Source organism: Phascolarctos cinereus, unplaced genomic scaffold (assembly GCF_003287225.1).
Source record: "Phascolarctos cinereus isolate Bilbo 61053 unplaced genomic scaffold, phaCin_HiC Scaffold_4;HRSCAF=312, whole genome shotgun sequence".
Taxonomy (NCBI): Eukaryota; Metazoa; Chordata; class Mammalia; order Diprotodontia; family Phascolarctidae; genus Phascolarctos; species Phascolarctos cinereus.
Window position 1 is genome coordinate 343,215,428 of NW_027555847.1, and position 26,047 is coordinate 343,241,474.

The following is a 26,047-nucleotide window of genomic DNA, read 5'->3' on the forward strand; positions in this document are numbered from 1 at the left end:
TTAAAATGTTTTATGAAGTATTTAAGGAGCATTAGAAAGTGGTGATGATTTAAAATAAAACATCAGTAAAAATTGAAAGGCAAAAGTGGGAAATATAGAAATTGATGGGAGCATGATATTTTAATTTTCCTATGTGTTTCCTATCAGTAAAAACCCATATAAACTGCCTAATGGTTGCTTGCTTCATGCACGGGAAAATAATAATGAAACTCCTTTTCCAGGTCCAAGGAAGAAGGGAGTGTTGACCAAAAGAAACAGATAGAAATGCAACAGCTGAAAGGGAAACTGTATGTAATTGCTGATGAACTACAGAAACTATAAAACATATATCAATAGTTCACAAGGATTTATCAGGCTTGTTCAAGGAATTGAGCATTGTGCTAATTACTTGGGATAGAAGGTCATACTTATACTGCATCTCAAAGGAAAAGAAGAATTTTCTGAAGCAGAGACTCAATCAGTAAATATTTTTAGGTGCCTACTATGTACCAGGCACTAAACTAAGTACTCAGGCTATAGAAGGATGTAATACACATTCCTTGTCTTCAAGACATTCACCATCTTTTGGAGGAAGAACATTCTAGACATGAATGACAGCCAATGGAAAGGCGTGGGAAATGGAAGTAGGAAATGATACTATGTGTGTAAAGAACAGACAGAAGGTCAATTTGACAAAATGAGAGAGTATAGAAAGAACCGTTATGTCCAATGGAGTTGGACAGATAGGTTGGAGGCAGGTCATGAAGGGATCTAAAAGCCAAACAGAGGCAAGGAAAAGAGAGGGAGTTCATTGATAAGGGGATTGATATGGTCAGATCTTTAAATCAGTTTAGCAACTATACCGAAGATATCAGTGTTGAGAGACCAAAGGAAAGAAAACTGATTAGGAGGCTTCTTCCATAGCCTAGGCCAGAGATGATGAGGGTCCAAGCATATGTTCTGTAATTACTTGTATGACTGCAGGCAAGTCACTTCAACCACCAGTCTCTTTTCTCATCTGAAAAAATGATTCAGTAAGCAAAATGGCTTCTAAGATTTCTTTGAGCTCTGTTTGTGATCTTATAGTAAGATCCTGTGAATGACTGTATGTGGTATCTATAGGCCATCCTTTATAGTTTCGATAACACACACTTAACTCATTGTCTCATCACCTTGAAATGAAGGGGATAAGGGCTATATGATCTCTCAGCTTCATTCCAACTGTAAGGGGCTTTGATTCCCCCCCCACCCCGATTATTGGACTGTGTGCATCCTGTACATTTTTTAAGGCACACATTTAGTATACATTGAAATATGGTCAGTCTAGTTCATACATCTTACCTAGGGATTTCTTTTAGAAGAAAAGGGTTACTTAGTCCATTAGCTGATCTGAATTTATGATGATAAATCCCTTGATGTTCAGCTATGACAGGAATTACTCTGCTCTAATGAGTAATAAATGCGGATAAGTCATGTGTCCCTATGGATTACTTGGCCAGAAATCACATTTAGAAGATAGCTAATTGTCTAAAATTTATCCAAATTCAATACAAATTTTATTGCCACTAATTGCCTTTGCAGGTTTCACAGCATTAGAGATATTTAAATGTATTTGTCATAGCACTTCTGTGCATATGTAATGCATGAATATGGGAGTCACTGCCATTCTGCCTAAGCTGTTCTGCTATTTCTGGAATTCAGAACTAAATCATTATGACTTGAAACACAATTTTCCATTTTTGAGGCTGTTAACAAATTACATTTTAAAATTCAGGTAATGTTTTTGTTATAAACTAGGTTTCTAGTGTAGTTGTTTTGTTTTGTTTTTGACACGCTTTAATTACCACATCATTATTATAAGCAAGGAATGCCAAATTAGCAAAATACTATTAGGCACATATCTATTTATATATCAACATTTCTATATCAATAATGCTATTTTGGTGTATTTGAGGGAAAGGAGTTTGGAAAGGATTAAGTTAGTGCCAAAGCATAAAAGCTATACCTAGAATCTTTTACATGTCAGTTATATTTAGAATATTTTTACATGTGGACTTCTGAGTCTACTTCCTTAAATATTGTGTATTCATTACATGTTAGCATTGCATGTATTATACATGCATGTATACATGTGTGTATGAGTAGATAGGTGTAGGCAGGTGGATAGATATATATATAGACAGACACATAGATGCATAGATGATAGGTGGCAGATATCAACAACTCTACTCCCTGCTGCTCCTTTTCTCTGTTTCCTCCTCCTTTAACATGTAAATAGTTGAGGGCAAAGATCTCTTAATTTCATTTGAAAATCTAACACTTAGAACAGTATTTTTCATCAGGTAAGTGCTAAATAAATGCTTTGTCATTTATTCAATAGTGCTTTATTTTTCTTCAAGGAATGTATTCTGAAGGGTTAAAAAGTTTCTAAGAAAAGGTAGGGGTTCCCCACCCTCCTCAGTAGAATGACCTCTCCAAAGCTGGACCAAACTCAGTTATAAATTTATCAAATTGTCCTCATTTAACTGGTGTTAGATGAAGACAAATATCTAGACATACATATATACACATGCATACACACCCACCCACAATACATATAAACACATGTATGTGACATATGTGTGTATGTGCACACCATGCAGTTACTTGGTGGGTATACATGCTTATGTATATGTTTTGTGTATGTATGCATATGCATTATGTATGCATATACACACATATATTACTACCATATGTATATATATATATATATATACACACCACACACACAAACCTGTGCATATGTGTGTATGTGTATATGTATATAAAATATAGATACACACATAAACATACATGCACACACACTCTTTCCCTGTAGGAGAATTTTCTCTTCACGACATAGTCAAAGTAAAAAAAAGGATTGAATATATATTTGCAAGCTTAAGCAAATACTGGTATTAATAGATCTTAGAATTCCTGATTTCCATTTTGTTTCTCATATTAGACAACACAAATACACCAAGATCTAATGCAGATTGCAAAATGTTTTACATATCCTCAGGAAGATTATTTCAATGAAAATTTTAACTGTAATCCCCCTTTTTTAATATGAGAATTAAGCAAGACAATTTTTATGGGCATCAAACACAATGTAAGCTTTTAGAGATTAAAAAAATGTCAACTCGGTGACAGATGAAAATTAAAGAATCATTTAAACTTTTTGAGGCCTTTATTTTGTCAAACATTACAAGATCTTCATATAGAAACTGACTGACTGAAATGAGTACATTATTATTATTGCAAGGCAATCGGAGTGAAGTCCAGGGCCATACAGCTAGTGAGCATCATGTGGCTGAGGCTGGATTTGAACTCAGATGCCAGTGACTCCAGGGCCAGTGCTCTATCCACTGCACCACCTAGCTCCCCCTCAAATTGATTAGATTATTAAGATACCATGACAGATACCTGAACAAATACATGCAAGTGCCCCCTTCACCAGTGAAGATTGTTGTCCCTCTGGTTCTCATCTTGTGTGACTCTTGTCCATGACTTTCCATACATCCTATATTTCTCATTAACATTCCAACAAAACCCTGGGCTTTGCCTTTAGACACTTTAATTCTCACAAGGGTGAATTTTTGCCTATCTTGCCAGAAACCAGGCCTCCAATTCATTTCTTCTGCACCTCATCCCCCTCTTCCTTTTTTCAGCACTTCTTTAAGTGATGTTTCTTCCATTAAAACATAAGCTCCTTGAGTGTAAGAACTATTGCTTGTTTTGGATAACGCTTGAAACATGCCAAGTGCTTAATAAATGCCCCATTCATCCATCCACCCAACCATACACATCTTTCCATCAATATGTCTATCTGTCTATCTGTCTGTCTCTATACAATATAAATCCATCATTCTGGAGACCTTTTTTTGACCCATTTAACATTTTGTGAAGACTCATCTTGTCTTGTCTATCTCTCCTTATGTGATTGGGCTACCATATTTTCCATAACAGATGGTTTTATGCTATTTATTATATGACTCAAAGGTAGTGTAACTTACAAATTTGATTTGATATTATATTTACAACTTCTTTGTGGATTGATAGTGTTGAATAAATATTTGATAACCACTCATATGCATGCAACACATGTCTGATTCTCAGTAAGCCTCTAGCTTCAGTAACACCTATCATTTAAAGTAATCACCAAGTAAGCCCTCAGATCAGCTTAACCTCTGGGCAGGATTACTTTATCATTTTAGGATGCATAATATCTTGAACTATTTTCAAAACCTTTTGTGTAAAATGATAATAAGAGTAGGTATTTGCAATGCACTTTAAGGTTTGCAAAGTTTTTTTTTTTAATCTAATATTCATTATCTCACTTGAGGCTTATAACAATCCTTAGAACTATGGGTACTATGGGTATTTTTATCCCTGCTTTAGTGATGTGAAAAGTGAGGCTGCAAGAGATTAAATGATTAACAATTTTCACAGATCTACTAAGTCCCAGATGTAATGTTTGAACCCAGAGTTCCCTTGCCATCAGTTACAGTTTCTCCCACTGCATGATGCTGGCTTGAATTTCTTTATATTAAAGAAAAAAATAGCAGCAGCAACAACAACAAAAAAAACCTAGTCTGTTCTTTTTCTGCTTCATTAAATAGTTTATACAAATGTGTCATATATAAAAATTGAGAAAAAAATGTCCTTTTAAAAATAAAATAGAACCCAAATTTATGGACTAAGAAGCTGAACCATGAGAGTCAAGTGTGATTAAATATTTTTAGAATATTATTGTATATTAAATATTTTTAAAATATTTCAATACAGAATAACCTTTGTCTTTGGGAAATTTCAAAGATTTGTTTTATTTTTATTATCCCAGACTTCTCCCTGAAATGCAGGCTTTTGATTTTAATATTCAATATTCTTCTCATAGAATGGCTGTGAGTCATGGAATGCTTCAGTCTCTGAAGAAGTAAAAATGAATATCATTCAGAGGGCAATTGAAAGATGAGTATGATTAGATATTGTGATATGTTAAATACCAAGAATTATTAAGGAGAAACTGAGTAAAGGATGTCATCAAGGAAACTAAGGCTCATGTAGTCTTTCCATCAGACTTACAGCTGAAAGCCCCTGTACGTGTTGCCTCCCCCATTATGCTCCTTGAGAGCAGAGTGTCTTGCTTTGTATTTTATCTTCAGTGCTTGGCATGATGTTTTGCACATAGTATGAATTTAAATGGTATATCATTAATTCATCCAGCCAATGTTCAACTGATAGGGAAGTTTAATCAGTCACAAAGCAAGACTGAGAGAAAAGCCTGGTCAGGCAGTGAATTTTACTCATGACTTCATTGTCTAGAGAAAATAAAAAAGTATACTGAGGGGCCTTCTATGTAGAATTTGTAGAGGATACAGAAAAGTTACACAGGATGGACAGGTATAATGAATTGTGATCTTCACTGTTGGATATAATACCTCTTTCACTAAAATAATAGATCCATTGGATTTTTGAAATGAGATAAAATTAACACTTGTCTTTGCAAGGAGTACATTAATTATGTTGAGGGAGGGAGTGACCTAAAAGAAGAAATATATATGTATATATATATATATATATATATATATATATATATATATATATATATATATATATATTATATATATGTATATATATATATAATGTTGAATTCATGTTCATACTAAAAATTAAGAAGGCAATGTGAGATATCTATTGTGTTACACAAAAGCTATATTATTGTAGCCTGTAGTTAGTATTACAATATTCTATATTGTATCAAGGTAAGACAACTCATTATTAATTATGTGTAAAGACATAATTTCAAAGAAAATTTGCAGAGTTAAATGTGACCTTACTTATCTACAGTATAATAAAACAACCAGTTAAAAAGTGAAAAATTCAGTCAAATCTCTAAGATTTGTATTTCATATAAAGACATTGTTGAATTCTGTTTTTTTTCTTTTAAAAAGGAAAGGAGGCAGCTAGTTGGCACAGTGGATACAGCACTGGCCCTGAAGTCTGGAGGACCTGAGTTCAAATCTGGCCTCAGACCAAACACTTGACATTTACTAGCTGTGTGACCCTATGCAAGTCATTTAACCACAATTGCCTAAAAATAAAAAAGGAAAAAAAGTGGTAGGTTTAATCATATGAATTTGCATGTGTAGGCAAAATCAAAATAAATAGAGAAATAATGCAGCATATAGTGAAAAGAGACATGAACTTCTGGTGGGGAGGACTTGAGCTAAAAGTCCTGGTACCAACATTTAGCATGTGACACACTGCATACATGAAACACTTTTAATTTTAATCCATATTATTAAAATTTCCTCCATCACTTTTTAAAGTATAGACAATCAACAGCAACAAAAAAAAATCAAGCCTTGATTAGTACCATTTGTCTATTTGTGACATGTAAATGCTCATATCAAAATTTTAACAATTGTCTCTGAGCTGGTATAAATCAGTTCCGGCACTCCACTGATAAAGGGTACTAGGCTCAGATTTAGGATTTCTGAGTTTTAGTACTATCTCATATTAAAAAATTATATGGCCTTAGTTTCTTCACCTAGAAACTCAAGAGGTAGGGCTGGATGACTTCTTAAGGACTAGTCTAGCTCTAAGTAGTTAAATTTCCATTGTATATGATCAGTAGCACATTAATCACCACAGTTTATATTCTATTACAACTTACACCCAGTAAGAAAAAAAATCCAATCCTTCATCATCATCATCATCATCATCATCATCATCATCATCATCATCTATTTGTTTTGATCAGACAAGAACAATAGGATGCCAATCCATGACAAGATTCCTCTTTCTATCTCCGGGATTCCTGTGCCTTCTTGCATCATAATTTAAAATGTTTCATTCATCTTAAAACTTTTTTGGGTTTTAATTAATGCTTTTAGTTTTTTGAATCACATTCTTCGCCACATGTATTCTCCTCTACCTCCTTTACAAACCTATTTTCCCTTGCAACACTTGGTGAATACAAAACCAGCTCAAAACTTCCCTAGAGATTTTCATTATTCCATCTAATTAAACATATCTTTTTAACACAAGGATTAAAGATTTAGAGAGAAAAGACATTCAATTGTATTGGTGTTCTGTTTTACTTAATTGCTAAAATTGTAACATTGAGAAGCTACTGCCTCTCTATGCAAAATATGGCTTTGATAAGTTTAAGTATACATTATGATGTTTAAAAGAACAAGGTACCTCCACAGTATTATTTTTTCACTAGTCTTCATTACAATGTACATGAAGTATTTCAGCTACCTTATGAGTTAAATATACTTTGGAGGCTAGGGATAAAGTTGACCTACCATTTATGCCGTTGTTTTCATAGGAAAAATGCTTTTCAAATTCCAAACAAGCAATTAAATTTTTTTTCCCTTTTTTGAAAATCAACTCATCTGTACAGAGGGGGTTGCCTTTATAAGAATATACACTGCACATACACACACACACACACACACACACACACACACATACACACACACAAAATGTCAGGACCTTGTCATATTTCACTTCACTCCTTAACTCCAGTCATGCTCTTGATACATACCTTGTTATCTAGATGAGAGAAGATACCTTGGGTTTTTAACACTTTCATCTCTATACATCACTTCTACCTTATGGCCACCATTGTCCTGACTGGGACTACCTTACTTGGGCCATTCTTTCTGGCAGGCCCCGACAAGCTTCATTTCACTCCTATCCCTTGAGCATCCTCTTATCACTTGTCTTGCTACTGTCACTAAACCCTACTGTTTGCCCTTGTACTCTGGTTGTGAATGATAATCATATGTACTCTGCCATTACTCCTACAAAGGGCACATTAATTCACTCCCCTAAGGCTTCATTCCCATCCCTATAACTCTCAGGACCAAAGGACTTTTTCCCACTCCCCTTTGTTTGTTGTCCTGTTCTTTAACCATCAAAGTTCATTGAGGATAGGGGCTATCTTTGCTTGTGCATTTTTATCATTAGGACTTAACACAGTGCATGACACATTATAAGTGTTTAATAATGCTTTTCATTAATATTTTAATTATCTCTTTCATTATGTATAAATGTATATATGTCCAAAATATATGCATATATTTTATACATATATACATGTGTGTATCTACATGTATAAATGTAGATAGGTATAACTATCTATAGATATACATCAATGCATGGATGTAGGTACCAATTTATAGATTCTAATATATCTATACATCCATATGGTCTGCAATTTCAGTTTTTAGGAATTCTATCCACCACCTAAGGCACCATGGTATAGTAAGTAGAGTGATGGACTTGTAGTCAGGAAGATTTAGATTCAAATTCTTCAAGGGAGGAATTATTGGAACCTAAGTCTACATTCTAGATGATCTCTGCTATCTCTCCTAAATCTAATACTTATTCTGTGCTAACCATAGGATACTGTTTATCTTTTCATTTACATTAGTTTATACCAGAATTATAAGACCGTTGACTTAGATCCAGAAGTGACATAAGATGTCATTATTTTATAGAAAGGGAAGCTAAGTCCAGTTTTTTGAGACTGGAATTCCCAGTGGTTATATAAACAGTAAATAGAAAAAACATAATTTAAGGCTATGTCTTCTGAATCCAAAAATCTTCCATTTTGGGGATTTAAAATTATATACAATTCAGTTGGTAACTTGTCCAAGTATTAATGAATTTGCTTTTGTATGCTAGTTAGAGATTGTTTCTACCATATTTATAGTCCAAGTTGTTCAAGTTTAAAAGGACAAGATGTAACTTTGAATTTTGCAGTAAATATGTCTAGAAATTTGAATTTCAAAATAGCTCTTAATTGTAACTGTAACTAATGAATATTAAATAGCATAACTTTTACAGTTATAGTACTGTCAATTTTTAACAACGCCACAAGGTGACAATACATATTGTAGAATTTCAAAAACCAGTGACTTCATGAATATGGTTACCTCTTCTGCAAATGTTTTACAGATTATAACTTCCATGTTTTTAGAAGAAATTTTTTTTTGCTTTTTTGTGAAGCACTCGTGGTTAAGTGACTTGCCCAGAGTCACACAGCTCATAAGTGTCAAGTGTCTGAGGCTGTATTTAAACTCATGTCCTCCTAACTCCAAGGCCAAAGCTCTATCCATTGCAGTATCTAGCTGCCCCTAAAAGTAATTTTTAATGAGGTGCTATTATCACAAACATTCATTGCCTGGTGGTCAACTGTCTGGCAGTGAGTCTTAGAATTAAAGCCTTTGATGACATGCATTCAGTTGCTAGGACTTTCTAGGTTGGTACTACCTATTACATATTTTATTTTGTGGGTATACTTGCTATGCTGTGACACTAAAGTGTACCAATAATGACATTTGTATGGTACTTTACTATCTGTGAAGCATTTTATATATTAGCTCTCATATGATTCTTACAATAATCCTGTCCTGTGACAAAGGTGCAGTTATTATTTCCATTTTAAAGCTAAGAGTACTGAGGCTAAAATAAATAAGGTGATTTATCCAAGGTAATGTGAACATACCTGGAAGGGACCTTAGAGGAAATCATGCTAACAAGGTAGAATTTGAACTTAGGTCTTCTTGACTTCAAGTCTACCAATCTAACCACTCTACTATCTGGCTGCCACCAATCTCCAATTTAGTGGTGTGTTTAAAATATTAATACCAACTCATATTTATGTATTTAATTATAAAAAAATATAAGGGGAAATTATGGCTTAGTCAGTAACTTACTTATGCCAGTTCAATGATGGTGGCAGAATGGCTAACAATCATATCTTTTTGACTTCTAATTAAAATCTACAGTGCTGCTCATATATTTAAGTATGAGTTCCTTGTTCAGTAACCAAGGAACTGAATCATAGTTTCTTGACATTCTCCTAATAAATGAAGCTAGGAGAAGGAAAAGTGGTTGCAACTAAATGGAAGAATGATTTATAAGTCCTACTTGAAGAAAACATATATAGGAGTTGGTAGATTATTAGACTGTGTCCTGACTCCAGAGTCAAATTTGAGTTCAAATCCTATCTTTCATGATTACTACTTATGTGACCTTTGGGAAATAATTTTTTGCTGTGCACAGCTAACTCAGCTAGCCACTAGAGCCAGGCTACTAACTTTGAAGGAATAAGCCTAGCTTTACCTTCTATCTCGAATGCACATTGATGAGGCGGGAGACAAGATGGAAGCAACTCCATTTATTTTTAGCAAAGCACTTACTTATATAGTAAAATAACAGGAACTCTTTCTCAAGATCAATGACGAATAGCCCATGCTGTGCTCAAGGACAGTGCATGCATATTCTGTGCACTTATCTGACTCCAATCCCAGAATAGACTGCTAATGACCATACAATAACTAGGGGAGTTAAAGATCGTTAAAGATCCATACAATGGAGCACTGAACCAGGAGACCTTTGCCCAAAGATCAGCACCCGAGAGGGGCCTTTACCCATCAGTGAGACCTCTTGAACAGCCTGTGGCCCTCTACATCCTTATAGATCCCTAACAATTTTTACTTTCCTAAATGTAAATTTCTTTATCTATAAAATAAAAGCTTTGCACTAAATGGCCTCTGGAGTTCCTTCCAACTCTAGTTCTATGATCCTATGGCAAAGTTGTCTTTCTAGTGTGTCTAAAAACAAAAAAAGGAATGTCATTTTATGGGACATTTGGAGACCTCATCTAATATGCTCATTATTTGTAGCAATGTTATCACATAGCCAGCTACAACTTCTGAACCTTTATTATTTTTTTTCCAGAGAAGAAAGAAGCAGAGTCTATGAAGAACTTGACAAAAGCTTTTAAATTTCAAATTAAATCAGCACATATTTTAGTAATCAATGAGACTTGCATGTTTGAAATAATTGTACAGGAATAAGAAATGAGTTGCCCAGGGCTTGTATTTGTCGTGCAAGCTTCGTGCCTCTATTTAATGGCAATTTCCTTTCATATTAGTCTACTATGTGGGTGTTCAGACATTTTGAATGTGGTTTAGGAAGTGAATTCCTAAAAATTCTTCATTTGATCCAAATTATCCCCTTTTCTGCTTCCGGGAGCCAAGATGGCACAGTAAAAAGGTAGTTGTTCTCACCCTCCCTTGTCAATTTCTGAAAGCCCAGAAAATATCACCCCAGGAAAAATCTTGGAACAGCTGAACCAGAAGAAAGACATGGAGCAGCAGTCCAGTAGCCCAGGTAACTTGAGGGATTAACAGGAAAGGGCCCTCTTGCTCTAGGGGAAGGGGAGCAGTACAGAACAGGAGGCATCCCAGCAAGCTAGCAGAAAGCCCCACTTTAGCACACCAGGAGTTGATCCTGAAACCTAGGTGGTGGAGCAGGCAAACACCAACACCTGGACCTCCAAGAGCCTCAGTGAGGTCAGGGGAACTGGTGGAAATCAGCTCTGAAAACCACCAGGTGCCTCAGCAATCTATGCAAGATGGGTCTCCCAGTGCCTCAGCAAAATTAAGGGAAGCAGCACTACAAAGAGCCCCAACCCAGCAACATCCATCAGAAAGGAGTTGAAGAAAGCAAAAGGAAAGGAAAAGCATGCAACCTAGAGTTGCCCTAGAGTTCCAGCCTTGATTCCAGCCCAACACCAGGTAAGCTGCCAGAACCCTACAGCCTCTAATTACCAGCATCAGAGGCCCCAGCACGCAAAGCCAGTGACCAAGACCTAGGCCCCCAACACAAGAAGCTTGGGTCAGTGACCTCTCCTCCCCAGCAGGAGAGTTCAATCTCTTTAAACGCCAGGAAATAAGGAAATATCACAAGCAAAAAGAAATGTACCATAGATTCATATTATGAGAACAGTGAAAATCAAGTCAGAAATTCTGAAGAGGACATTCTTAACAAACCCACTTCTGGAATCTCAAAAGGGAATATGAACTGATCTGAAGCCCAAAAAGCCTTCTTAGAAGAGCTCAAGAAGGATTTTAAAAGTCAAATGAGAGAGGTAGCAGAGTCCTTAAAAAATGCAATTGGCCAATTGGGAAAAAAGTACACTGAAGAAAACAAGTCCCTAAAAAACACAATGGGCCAACTGGAGAAAAAGTACACTGAAGAAAACTAGTCCCACAAAAATAGAATTGACCAACCAGAAAAAAATGCACTGAAGAAAACAAATCTCTAAAAAATACAATTGGCCAAATGGGGAGGGAGCTACAAAATCCGCTAGAAGAAAACAATTTGTTAAAAATTAGAATTGGCCAAATGGAAGCCAACGACTCTATGAGACAGCAAGAAACAGTCAAACAGAAACAAAAAAATGAAAAAAATGATGAAAACTTAAAATACCTCATTGGTAAAACAACTGACCTGGAAAACAGATCCAGGAGAGACAATTTAAAAATTATTGGTCTACCTGAAAATCACAATGAAAAAAAAAAGCCTGGACAGCATCTTCTAGGAAATCATAAAGGAAAACTGCCCTGAGGTCCTAGAACCAAATAGCCATAGAAAGAATCCACCAATCACCTCCTGAAAGACATCCAAAATTGAAAACACCAAGTAATGTAGTAGCCAAATTCCAAAGTCACCAGATCAAAGAGAAAATACTGTAAGCAACCAGAAAGAAACAATTTAAATATTATGGAACCACAGTCAGGATTACACAGGACCTTGCAGCTTCTACATTAAAAGACCATAGGGCGTGCAATATGATACTACATAAGACAAAGAAGCTTGGATTACAACAAAGGATCAACTGCCCAGTGGAAATGAGCATGATCTTTCAGGGGAGGAGATGAATATTCAATGAAATAGGGGACTTCCAAACCTTCCTGATAAAAAGACCAGAGCTCAACAGAAAATTTGATCTTCAAGTACAAGACCGAAGAGATACATAAAAAATAAATGGACAGAAAGATACATTATATTTTTAACAAGGGCAAACTGTTTACATCCCTACAAGGGAAAATGACACTTGTAACTCTTGAGAACTGTATTGTATACATAAAAGGGGTGGATTTAAGTTGACTTTGATGTAATGATAAAAAAAATCTAATCAAGTGGGTTAAATGGATCCAAGTAAGTCGATTAATCTGACCTACGAAAATGTACTGAGAAAGGAGGAGGCAGACAAGGGTAAATTACATTACAGGAAAGACACAAAAACCTATTATAGCAGAGGGAAAGAAGGGAAGGAGATAAGCATTGTTTGAACCTTAATCTCATCAGATTTGGCTCAAGAAAGGAATAACATAATCAGTTAGGTATAGAAATCTAACTTACCCTATAAGCTGTAGGAAGGAAAAGGGGAAAGAAAAGGGAGGGGGGACAGAAGGGAGGGAAGAAGCAGTAAGGGCAAAGAAAAGGAAAAGGGTGAATAGAAGGGAAGAAGGACTGAAGGAGGCGGTAGTCAAAAGCAAAACACTAGTGAAGAGGGAAAAGGAGAAAGGAGAAACAAATTATCCCATTTTCTCCTTTTCCTCATTGCCAAACTTCTCAAGTCACAGGCTTATATCTGGTGACTTTATTTTCTGACTCTCCACTATTTTTTTATTCTTTTATACTTTGGTCTCTGGCTTACATCACTGAAAGTATGTTTTCAAAGACATACACTAGCCACCTTCTAGACAACCCCAATGACCTGCTGTCAGGATTTATAGTAGTGCCTTCTCTTTATCCAGTTTTTTCCCCTTAGTCTTCTTCTCCATCAGTCTTTTAGTTCATGAACTGCTCTTATTTCATGCACTGAATGATCATATATATGCAAAAGAGTTTCAAATGTTCTCTCACTAAGGCTCCAGGCCTCCATTTCCAACTTGCTATATAGCATCTCCACTTGGATATAGCAATATAAAGTTAATTTAAATATATCCAGAACCGAAGTCAATTCCTGCAGCCACTTACTTCCTTTCCTCTCCTTGCTCACCATGGAAAACAAACAAACTACTAGCAGCTCTCCTAAATTTCTTGTATCTCTCAGGTGTTGGAGCATGAACTAGAATGGTGACAAAAAGAACAAAAAGCAAAATACAGATATTCCAGATATTTTAAGGACTGAATTTATAAGGCTTAGTCCTTCATTAATTTTACATGGGAAATGAAAGGTAGAATTGTCTGTATTCACTCCCAGATCTTGAGTCTTGCTAACCAAGAGAATGAAGGAAGGAATCAGGTCTTCCATTTCTTTTGTAACCCCCAAAAGCACATATTGTTCTTCTCTTCACACACTTTCACAAACATTTATTAATTGCTTACTTTGTGTAACTAATGTGCTACTCATTGAGGCTATATAGTCAAAATTAAACTCTTCCTTCCCTCCAATAGATTGTATTCTACTGGGAAAGGGGCCAGTTTAACATATAAACAAATAAGTAAAAATAAGATATTCACAAAGCAATAGAAAGTCATATTCAAAAGGAAGCAAACAGTGCCAAATGGAAAGATCAGCAAAGATTTTGTACAGGAGGGATGATATTTTAGCTTTGCCTAGAAGGAAGAGTCAGAAGTCAGGACTATAAATCAGACATTAAGACCACCTGTTCAAAAACATGGAGGCTGGAAATGGATTAACTCATATAAGGAATATATTGAGATCAATATTATTAGAATAAAATGTGTATAAAATTGAAATAAGATGAAATAAGACAGAAAAGGTAAGTAATACAAAAGGCTCTAAATGGCAGGCTGAGGATTTTATATTTTATCTTACAGAAAATCTGGAGTCATTAATTTTTTTTAAAGTAAAATAATATATCAGTTTCAAATATGTGTTTTAGGAATATCAGTTAATGTCATTGCTTAATGACAGGCATACCACCACATAACATTTACACAATTACAGGATTTTAGAGTGAAGAGGGAGCTGGGAGAACATCTTCTACTCAATACTCCTGGTTCCTTCCTCTAGGGACAAACAGAACAGGTGTATTAAGGTATAATTGGCAACCAGGGCAGTCCTTTAATATTTGATCACAGTTATCATTTGCCCCTGAGGCTTTTCCTATCCAGGCTGATCATTGTCATTTCCTTCAACCAACTCTCATATGATATATATTCAAGGCTTTTCACAATGTTTTTTGCCTTCTTCTGTATATCTGTTCAACTCATTGATACTCTCCTTAAATGGTGATGTCAAGAATTTAACCTAATATTCTAGATGCCATTTAAGTAGAGCGTAATACAGAAGAACTTGTCGCTCAGTTGTTTTTCAATCGTGCCAACTCTTTGTGACCCTATGTGGGGGGTTTTGTGGCCAACACACCCTTATTTCTGGAATCTCTTTCTTTCTTAGTGGAGGCTCAAATTCCATTAGGTTTTTTAGTTGTCACAACACACTGTTTCCTTACATTGAGCTCACAGTCTACAATTAGGTCTGGATATAGTTTTTCAAATTGCTATCTGCCCATACTTGGCCTGCCTATACTTTAAAAAGTTGATTTTTAATAGTATTTTATTTTTTCCCCAAATACATGTTAAGACAATTTTTAGAATTCATTTTTACAAGCCTTTGAGTTCCAATTTTTTCTCCATCCCTCCCCTCCTTTCCTCCTAAAATGGTAGGCAGTTTAATAAAGGTTACACATGTGCTATCATATAAACCATATTTCCATATAAGTCACAGTTGTGAAAGAAGAAACAATCAAAAGGGAAAGAAACCATGGAAAAGAATAAAGCAAGTGAAAAAAAATGCTTTGATCTGCATTCAGAATCCACCAGTTCTTTATCTAGAAGTGGATAGTATTTTCGTTCATGATTCCTTGTATGTGCCTTGGATTACAATCTATTGAGAAGATCTGAGTCATTCATAATTGATCATCACACAATATTGCTAATATTGTGTACAATGTTTTCCTGGTTCTGCTCATTTCACTTTGCATTGGTTTGTGTAAGTCCAGGTTTTTCTGAAATCTGCCTGTTTATCATTTCTTGGTGTACAATAGTATTCCATTACATTCATCTACCACGGCTTATTCAGCCATTCGTCAACTGCTAGGCATTCCCTCAATTTCCAATATTTCACCACCATGAAAAAGGCTGATGGAAGTATTTTGCACATATAGATCCTTTTCCCTTTTTTGTGATCCCTTTGGGATAAAGATCTAGTAATGGTATTGTTGGATCAAAAGGTATGCACAGTTTGGTTGCCTTTTAGGCATAGTTCCAAATCACTCTCCAGAGTGGTTAGATCAGTTCACAATTCCAACAGCAGGGTATTAGTATCCCAAATTTCTCTCTAATATTTATCATTTTCCTTTTTTTGTCATATTTGCCAATCCAATAGATATGAAGTGGTAAATCAAACTTGTTTCAATTTGCATTTCTCTAATCACAAGTGATTTAGAGCACTTTTTCATATGCCTGTAGATAGCTTTGATTTCTTCATCTGAAAACTACCTGTTCATATCCTTTGACCATTTATCAATTTAGGAATAGCTGGTATTTTCATAAACTTGACTCAGTTCTTCATTTATTTAATAAATAAGGCCTTCATCAGAGGCACTTACTGTAAAGCTTGTTTCCCATATTTTGACTTCCTTCTGATCTTGGTTGCATTGGTTTTTTGTGCAAAAGGTTTTTAATTTAATATAATCAAAATTATTTTACATTTTGTAATGCTCTCTATCTCTTGTTTGTTCACAAACCTGTAAGTAATTTATGTTCTGTAAGAATTTGCATGCTGTGCCACTTGATGCATATATATTTAGTGTTGATATATTACTTCATTGTCTCTAGTAACTTTAGCAAGATGTAGTTTCCTTCCTTATCTCTTTTAATTAGGTTTATTTTTGATTTTGCTTTGTCTGAAATCAGAATTGCTACCCCTGCTTTTATTTATTTTGTTTTGTTTTTCAACTTAATAATATTTTATTTTTTCCAATTACATGTAAAGATAGTTTTTAACATTTCACTTTCACAACATTTTAAGTTTCAATTTTTTTATCTTTCCTTCCCCACTCCCCTCCCCAAGATAGCAAGCAATCTGATATAAACTATACATGTATAATCATATTAAACATGTTTCTACACTATTCATGTTATAAAAGAAGAATCAGAACAAAAGAGGAAAAATCACAGGTAAAAAAAAGAGAGAAAATAGTATGAATCAACTAGCATTCAGATTCCATAGTTCTTTCTCTGGATGTGGATAGCATTTTCCACCATGAGTCTTTTGGAATTCTCTTAGATGATTGTATTACTGAGAAGAGCTAAGTCTACCAAAGTTGGTTATGTTGCTGTTACTGGGTATAATGTTCTCCTGGTTCTGTTCACTTCACCTAGCATCAGTTCATGTAAGTCTTTCCTGTTTTTTTTCTGAAATCTACCTACTCATCATTTCTTTTAGCCGAGTAGTACTCCATTAAATTCATATACCACAACCTGTTCAACAATTCCCTAATTGATGGACATCTCATCAATTTCCACTTCTTTGCCACTACAAAAAGAGCTGCTATGGACATTTGGATCCTTCCTCTTTTTTTTATGATCTCATTAGGATAGAGATCTCATTAGTGCTTTTGCTGGATCAAAGGGTATGCACAGTTTTATAGCCTTTTGGGCATAGTTCCATTTTGCTCTTCAGAATGGTTGAATAAGTTCACAGCTATACCAACAATGCATTCATGTAACAATTTTCCCACAACTTCTTCATTTATTATCGTCCTTTTTTGTCATATTAGCCACTGTGATAGTGTAAAGTGGTACCTCAGAGTTGTTTTAATTTGCATTTATCTGATCAATAGTGGTTTAGAGCATTTTTTCATGTGCCTATAGGTAGCTTTAATTTCTTCATCTGAAAACTTCCTGTTCATATCCTTTGACCATTTATCAGTTGAGGAATGACTTGTTTTTTATACATTTGACCTTTATACATTTGTTTTAGAAATGAGGACTTTATCAAAGACACCAGCCATAAAAATTGTTTCCCAGCTTTATGATTTCCTTCTAATCTTGGTTTCATTGGCTTTGTTTGTGCAAAAACTATTTTTTTTAATTTAATGTAATTAAAATTATCCAGTTTGTATTTCATAATGTTCTTTATCTCTTGTTTGGTCATAAATTCTTCCCTTCTCCATAGATCTTACAGGTAAACTATTCCTTGCTCTCCTAATTTGCTTATGCTGTCACCCTTTATTTCTAAATCATGTACACATTTTGACCTCATATTTGTACACACTGTAAGTTGCTGGTCTATACCTAGTTTCTGTCATATTATTTTCCAAGGTTTTTTTTCCCCCCACAGTTTTTGTCAAATAGTGAGTTCTTATCCCAGAAGCTGGAGTCTTTGGGTTTATCAAACAGTAGATTATTATGGTCATTCCACTGATTACCCCCAACACACACTCCAGCCCCTTCTCTTTACTTTGTGTGTATCTCTCTACTTCAACTGTTTCTTGTAAACAACATATTGTCAGATTCTGATTTTTGATCCACTTTGCCATCTGCTTCCATTTCATGGGAGAGTTCATCTCATTCACATTCACATTACTAACTATTTCCTTCCATCCTATTTTTCTTTCTGTTTGTCCTCTCTCTCTCTCTCTCTCTCTCTCTCTCTCTCTCTCTCTCTCTCTCTCTCTCTCTCTCTCTCCCTTCCCCCCTCTTATTTTCCTTTTTCTCTCCTCACCAGTGTTTTGTTTCTGCATAACACCTGCCCTGATCTTCTCTCCCTTCTGTCATTCCCCCTTTACTTAAAATGCTCCCCTCCAACTTTCCTATTGAGCATGATAGATTTCTATATTCAACTGATTGTCTTTATTATTCCCTCTTTGAGACAATACTGATTATAGTAAGATTTAAGCAATGCCTATTGCCTACCCTCTCATTTTTCCTGCTACTATAATAGGGTTTTTACATATCTTCAGGTGAAATAATTTGCTCCATTTGATTCTCCTTTCTGCGCCTAGTGTATTCCTCTTTCTTATCTCTTAGTTTTTTTCTTAATGTCATTACTTCAAATTCACCTTATACCCATTCTCTCTGTATATGTATATTCTTTCCAGCTGTACTACTAGTGGCATAATTTTTAAGAATTGCAAGTATCAATTTCTCATGTAGGGATGTAAACAGTTCAGTTCCATTGAATCCCTTATATTTTCTTTTTCCTTTTTGCCTTATTTTTTTTCTTTCTAGGCTTCTCTTGGGTCTTTATATTGGACATCATTTTTGTTGTTGTTCTTCATTTCTTGTCTCCCCCTAATGAAAGTTTGAAATCCTTCTATTTCATTAAATGACCATTTTTTCCCTTGAAGTATTATGCTTAATTTCACAAGATGGATGATTCTTGGTTGCAGTCCTAGATCTTTTGCCTTCCAATCCTTTAATGTTCTATGACCTCCAATCCTTTAATGCTAAAACTCCTAAATCCTTTGTAATCCGGATTATGACTCCCTAATATTTGAATTATTTCTTTCTTGCCACTCGCAGTACTTGTTTTTTTTTTCCCTTCATCAGATAGTTCTATAATTTGACTATAATATTCTTTGGAGTGTTTAATTTTGGGATCTCTTTCTTGAGGTGATTGGTGGATTCTTTCAATGCCTATTTTGCCTTCCAGCTCCAGGTTATCAGGGTAGTTTTCCTTGATCATTTATTCAAAGATATTGTCCAGATCGTCCTTTTGATTATATCTTTCAGGTAGTCCAGAGATACTGATGTTGTCTCTCCTGGATGTATTTCCCAGATCAGTTGTTTTTCCAATGAGGTATTTTACATTTTCTTCTCTTTATTTTCTTTCTTTTTAATTTGTTTGACTGATTCTTGATGTCTCCTAGAGTCATTAGCTTCCATTTGCCCAATTTTAATTTTTAAAGAGTTGTTTTCCTCAGTTAGATTTTGTACTTCTTTTTCCATTTAGCCAATTTTACTTTTTAAGGAGTTGTTTTCTTCAGTAACTTTTTGTATCTCCTTTTACATTTGGCCAATTCTACATTTATAAAGTGGTTGTTTTATTTTCCTAAGTTGTTGACTTTTTTTTCATAATTCTTTGGCATCACTCTCATTTCTTTTCCCAGTTTTTCTTCTACCTCTCTTATATGTTTTTTAAGATCTTTTTTGAGCTCTTCCATAAATTATTTATGCACTTGAGACTACTTCCCATTTTTCTTTGGGGTTTTGCCACAGATGTTTTGACATTGTTGTCCTCTTCCGAGTTTGTGTCTTGGTCTTCTCTGTCACCATAATAACTTTCTATGATCAGATTCTTTTTATGTTGTTTTTTGCTCATCTTTTTTTTTTGGCCTTTTACCTTTCTTTGAAATTTGAGCTTTGCTCCTGGGGTGGAAGGTGCTCTGTCTCAGGCTTCTTGTGCAAGGGGCTCCAAGTCCTGGCTGTTTACCTAGTGCTGCATTGATGTTATCCTGAGGCTCACAGGGGACCCGCATGCCTGGTGCTGTGCTGAGGGGCTGGGGTGTGGGATGGCTCATACTGTTGAAGTCTATAGGGGTCTGGCAGCTCACCTGGTGCTTAGCCAGGGTCCTAGAGGTGGTGTCTTGTGTGTGCTGAGACCAGTGTTTCTGTGTTTCCCCAGGACTAGGCTGAAGCAGCTGGAGGTTGCCTACTTGCCCAGGGATATGCTGAAGCACCTGGTGGTTCTTAGAGCTGGAGTCTGACTGCTGCCTGGGTATGTTGAGGCATGACGGGGTTCCTGGTGTTGGCTTTTTCCTGTTCCACTGCACTGGGGCTCAGGATCTACCATTGATTTGCTGAAGTGTGGCTTGGTGCTGGCTTGCTGGGATGCTGCCTGTCCTGAACTGCCCTCCCCTTTTTTTGCACATCTTCTAAGTTTCTTGGGCTAAAAGATTGTTTCACCTTTTTTCATCTTCTTGCTGGTTCTGCTCTTCCAAGATTTGTTTTGGGACTCTATTTTATGGTTGTTTGGAGATAGATTTGGCAAAAGTTGGGTTTTTTTAATCCAGCTGTAAGATTTTATATTTCTTGCTATTGAATTCCATTTTAGTATTTCGAGATTTTTGTATCCTAACTCTATAAATCAGGGTGTTAGCTGTACTTTATCAAATGCTTTACTAAAACCTAGGGGAAAATGTTTCTACAACATTAGTCCAACTCCTACTATTTCAAAATAATACTGTTAACTTACTTTAAGTCAATCCTTCTATTGGGTCACAAAACCCACTCCAATGCTTTTCAGTCAATTACCCACAACCAGCTTAACTCAATTTACTATTATGCAGCCTAATAATTCTCTTCAACATAACTCCATCACTTTATTCCCTAGTATCATCTCAAGTAATTGTGAAAGTAAATGAATAAGTAAATAAAGGAATACAAAACTATATAGGTTTATATAGATAAAAAGACTTAAATTTTATGGGCTATATTCTGACAGCCTTTGAATGAAGCATTCGTTTATAATATTTTTTATGAAGCTAACTGCCTTCTTCTAATATTGTTTTACCCAAAAGTGCTTTCATTGAACCCATGACTGACATTGGCTTCATTGGGGTAATATTCTATTAATGTTACATCATGCTATATTATGTGGCATACCCACACCCAACAATGCTCCGGGTAATTAACTTTTAGACACTAACAATTGTTGAGACTGACATTCAAAAAGCTCTGATACGCATGCACACACTCATGCACACACACACACACACACACACACACACACACATATACCCGCAGCTTTTATTCTTCTTTTTAAATATTTATTTTTTATTTATTTTTAGTTTTCAGCATTCATTTTTATAAGATTTTGAATTTTTACTTTTTCCCCCTCCTTCCCCTCCCCCCTCCCCAATATTCTGTGCAATCTGATATAGGTCATACCTGTACAATGATATTAAGCTTATTTCCACTTTAACCATGTTGTAAAGAAGAATTAAAACCAAAGGGAAAATCTCTGAGGAAAAAAAAAAGGAAAAATAGTATCCTTTGATCTGCATTTAAACTCCATAGTTCTTTCTCTGGATGTGGATAGCATTTTCCATCATGAGTCTCTGGAATTGTCTCATATCATTGCATTGATGAGAATAGCTAAGTCTTTCAAAGGTGGTCATTGCACAATGTTGCTGTTACTTTGTACAATGTTTTCATGGTTCTGCTCACTTCACTCAGAATCAATTCATGCAAGTCTTTCCAGGTTTTTTTGAAGTCCACCTGCTCATTATTTCTTATGGAACAATAGTATTCCATTGCATGCATACACTATAACTTGTTCAGCCATTCCTCAATAGTTGGGCATCCCCTAAATTTCCAATTTGTTGCCACCATAAAAAGAGCTGCTATAAATATTTTTGTACATGACACACTTTTTTTTTGAAACCGTAGCTATTGATGGAGTTGGATTTGTAGTCAGGAAAAACTTGGCTCTGTCCCAACTTCTGCTATTCGCTAGTTTTGTGAGCATGGATCAGTTATTGAATTTCTCTGAGCATCAGTTCCTCCATCTGTAAAATGTTCACAATAATCTCAAAAGTATTTACATCAAGGCTTATGTATGTATATAAAATATGTATGGAAAACATATTGAAGCATTTTAAGCCTTATATGAATACCAGTTGCTATCATTATTATATGAATGATTGGGGGAAGTAATTGGTCCCTATAATGCATTCCATACATAATTATTGTTTTAAAATGTAAGAAGATTTTTTAAGAGGAGGATATTCACTATGTCCACAAGAAAATGAATCCTGTAGATATTTGTTCTAGGTGTAAGTAGCAGCAATTTGATTCTTATCCTTAAACATCACTGTAGAATCTCACACAGCAATTTACTTTACATACCTCCATTACACTGACCATGTATCAAGGTGAATTATAATCATCAACATATGTGTCCTGTATCTGAATGGACTGTGAATTCCATGATGGCAATGATCATGTTATATGTGATTTATATATGTATTCTTATATTCTTGTACCCCCAATCACTGCCACGATGCTTTGCATACTTAGAGGTTTGATAAGTGTCTGTTGAATTCAACTTCTTGATGAGCAAGGACAAAAAAAAACAAAAATCAAACCCCCAAAAAAACCCTACTGAAATGGACAACAGAGTGTGATAGAATCCCCGCACCTAGAGATTTTGAAGGAAGGAGTAGACAATTGATCCTGATTATTTAACTTAATTTTTTGTCTTATAGCACAGAATTCAATGAGTTAATCCTTCAGGTCTCTTCAGTCCTTTATTCCATAACCTATACATTTCTGTAACTTACAAAAACTAGGAAAGAAATCAACAAGAGACCATCGATTTTTTATACATGTGAACGAACAAACTGTAGGAATTGAAAGGCCGAAGGTAGTATTTCTAGAAGATTTAAATATTATTATGAATTTCTTGGATATTAACACTTGTTTTGCATAATGTGGATCTTTTGTATTGAATTTACTTATTTCCTATTTTATTAAAGTGGGTTTTGTAATGTTATAAATTGTACGGTATTGCTCCAACAGATTTGAAAGGGAAAACCTTAGAAATATCTACTTGATATTGCTTAAGTATATACTTGGTAATTTTCTGTTTATACCTACAAGATATTATTCCCAGTTTCATATGCATATTTGTATAAACTAATGGTACATGTTTATTATGTAGGTTTTAAAATGTAGAAAGGCTATTAAAGTCCATGGAGTAAATATGTAGTTTCTTTGCATATTATTTATATAGGAAACTTGAAGAGCTTTTCGCTGCTGTCGAGTCTGTCAGGTAAATTTATTTTCATATGCTATAAGTAATAGTTACAAGAGATTATGTTATATAGTGGTCATGAAAACATGTACAATTTCCTGGTAAGATCAATCAGGTAAATAAGCCATTGTGGGTGTGTTCCTATCCTGATCTGCCCCTAGAACTCTGCAAGTGATAATGATACTTGGAGATATTCATCTACCTGAACACCTACTCCATCATTTTATATAAATATATTTGTATGTATACAAAAATATGCAATGTAGAAACATTATATTACAATTTTCCTCTAAGAAAATGGAATTATATATCATATTTTTAAATCATGAACAGTCATTAAAATACAAAAATGCTTGGCAAAGAATGATATTTCATAGTTTTGTGCACTCAAAACAATTTAGCACTGATACAACATGGAATTTGTGTGGATAAGTAACATCACCAGATTTATTTTTGGTTGCACATCAACTAAGATATATTAAAATAATCCCCTCAAATGAAGTTGAACCAGACAACTATATTTTGCAATGGTAGTATATCAGAACCATCTTCACTGTACTACCTAGTACTTCCCGGAATGTCCAAACTCCTCATAGATCATCCTAAAAGAAGGGAAATACTGGAACAATATCAGTAGCATTCTATAAAATGGTATTCTTGGTATTCTTGTGTAGACTCTTACTGGCCATAGGTCCATTTTGTCTTCAGTAACAGTGCTTCCCTAATAGTGCCTCCATTCAAAATTATGGGATCCTGATGTTTACTGCCTGCCTGGGATCTTTCAGTGTGGTAGCTCATTGGGGAGCTTTTTGTCTGGCACTACTCCTTGCTCAAGGGATTTGCTTTGGTTTCTGATTCCCATTAACAGTTCCCTATCTCATCACACCATCCAGTTTGGCTTATAAACTGACCTAAACTATTGTGCTTATACCTATAGATAGCTTCTTATGGTAAATGTAACAGTTTGTTTTTGAAGAAAACTTCTGAATACACAAAGAAGTAATTGTAATGGTGAAATTTCAGACATGGTGACAACATCAGAGGGAGAACTGTAGGAATTAGGCAAAGTTTTTTGACTCTCTCATTAAGCTGCAGCAGTCAATCAATCAAATATTTATCAAATGTTTACTGTGTGCCAAGCACAGTGATAATAGCATAGATGATTGTCTAATTTGGGCCCAGTGAAAAGGTTAAATCCTATCCTAAACTCCCAGTAGATCACAGACTCACAGAATTTTCGACTTGAAATGAAACTTATAAACATTCATTCGAACCTCCTAAAGTTACAGATTATATGGATACAAATATGTATTTCCCATGCATTTCAAATTAGCTTGTGAATTCATTGACAATTAGAATTTGCATCTTCAACATTCACGTGAATACCCAAAGACTGTAGAATGAGTTATAAGTATCAAAAAAAAAAACTCTATTCCATGACACAATGGAGATATATTAGCATATCAGTGAGTAAATAAGAGTTATTTCCCAGTGTTGCCTTAAAATTATATATGCTTAACACATAAACCCTAAAGATATGTTAAAAAATTTTAAAGAATATATGATTTCATCATTTTGGGTCCAACTTCATTGATGTATATTGAATTATTTCTATACCATAGCATGTGGTTTATAAATAAGTACAGGAAAAAAATATAATTACCTGCTTGCCAACTTTTTCCACAATGAGCCAGTCTTAGCTTATTTGGCCTTGTCCTCAGGCAAATGTTCAATGCTGGGTACATACCTGAAGTCTTTCCAGCTTTGTAGGGCCTGCCAGATATGCTGGAACCATGTTCTACTGCCATTTTATTTTTTTTTAATTTTCAAATTTTTTAAATGATTCTATGAAACATCAAAAGTACTGTCATTTTATTACAGAAAACAGTAACCAACATATCAAAAAAATGCATCACAATAGCACTTTTGTAGGGGAAAAAAGTTTAAGCCAGAACCAAACCGAATGAGATAAAATAAATTTTTTTTTAATCCCCAAGCAATTATTTTCCTATAAACCTAAAACTAGTAACTTTAAAGTATAAAAATACCATGTGTTTTTTTAAATTTCATTATTACTTCCCTGCCTGAATTTAACCATTTTTGTGTCACTAAACTATTTAAGAAATAAGTCTTGCCCATTTTAAAATATTCCTGTCAGACCTTGAGACCTCTGTTTCAACAGACAACTTTCTGAGATTATAACTCGAAGAAAAATGAGTGATTTGGATTGGTAACAGTTTTCTCAGTGAGGAGCGCCCAACATAGGAGGGGAAAGGAGCACATGAAAGAGGAAGAGAGGAGAAGAGATAAGAGGAAAGGAGAAGGAGAGGAGAGAATATAAGAGGAAAAGAGAGGGGTGGTCATTGTATAAATCTAGGTCAGTCACTTCAACTCTCTGGATTTCAGTTTCCTCATCTCTATGATGAGGAAACTTGATTT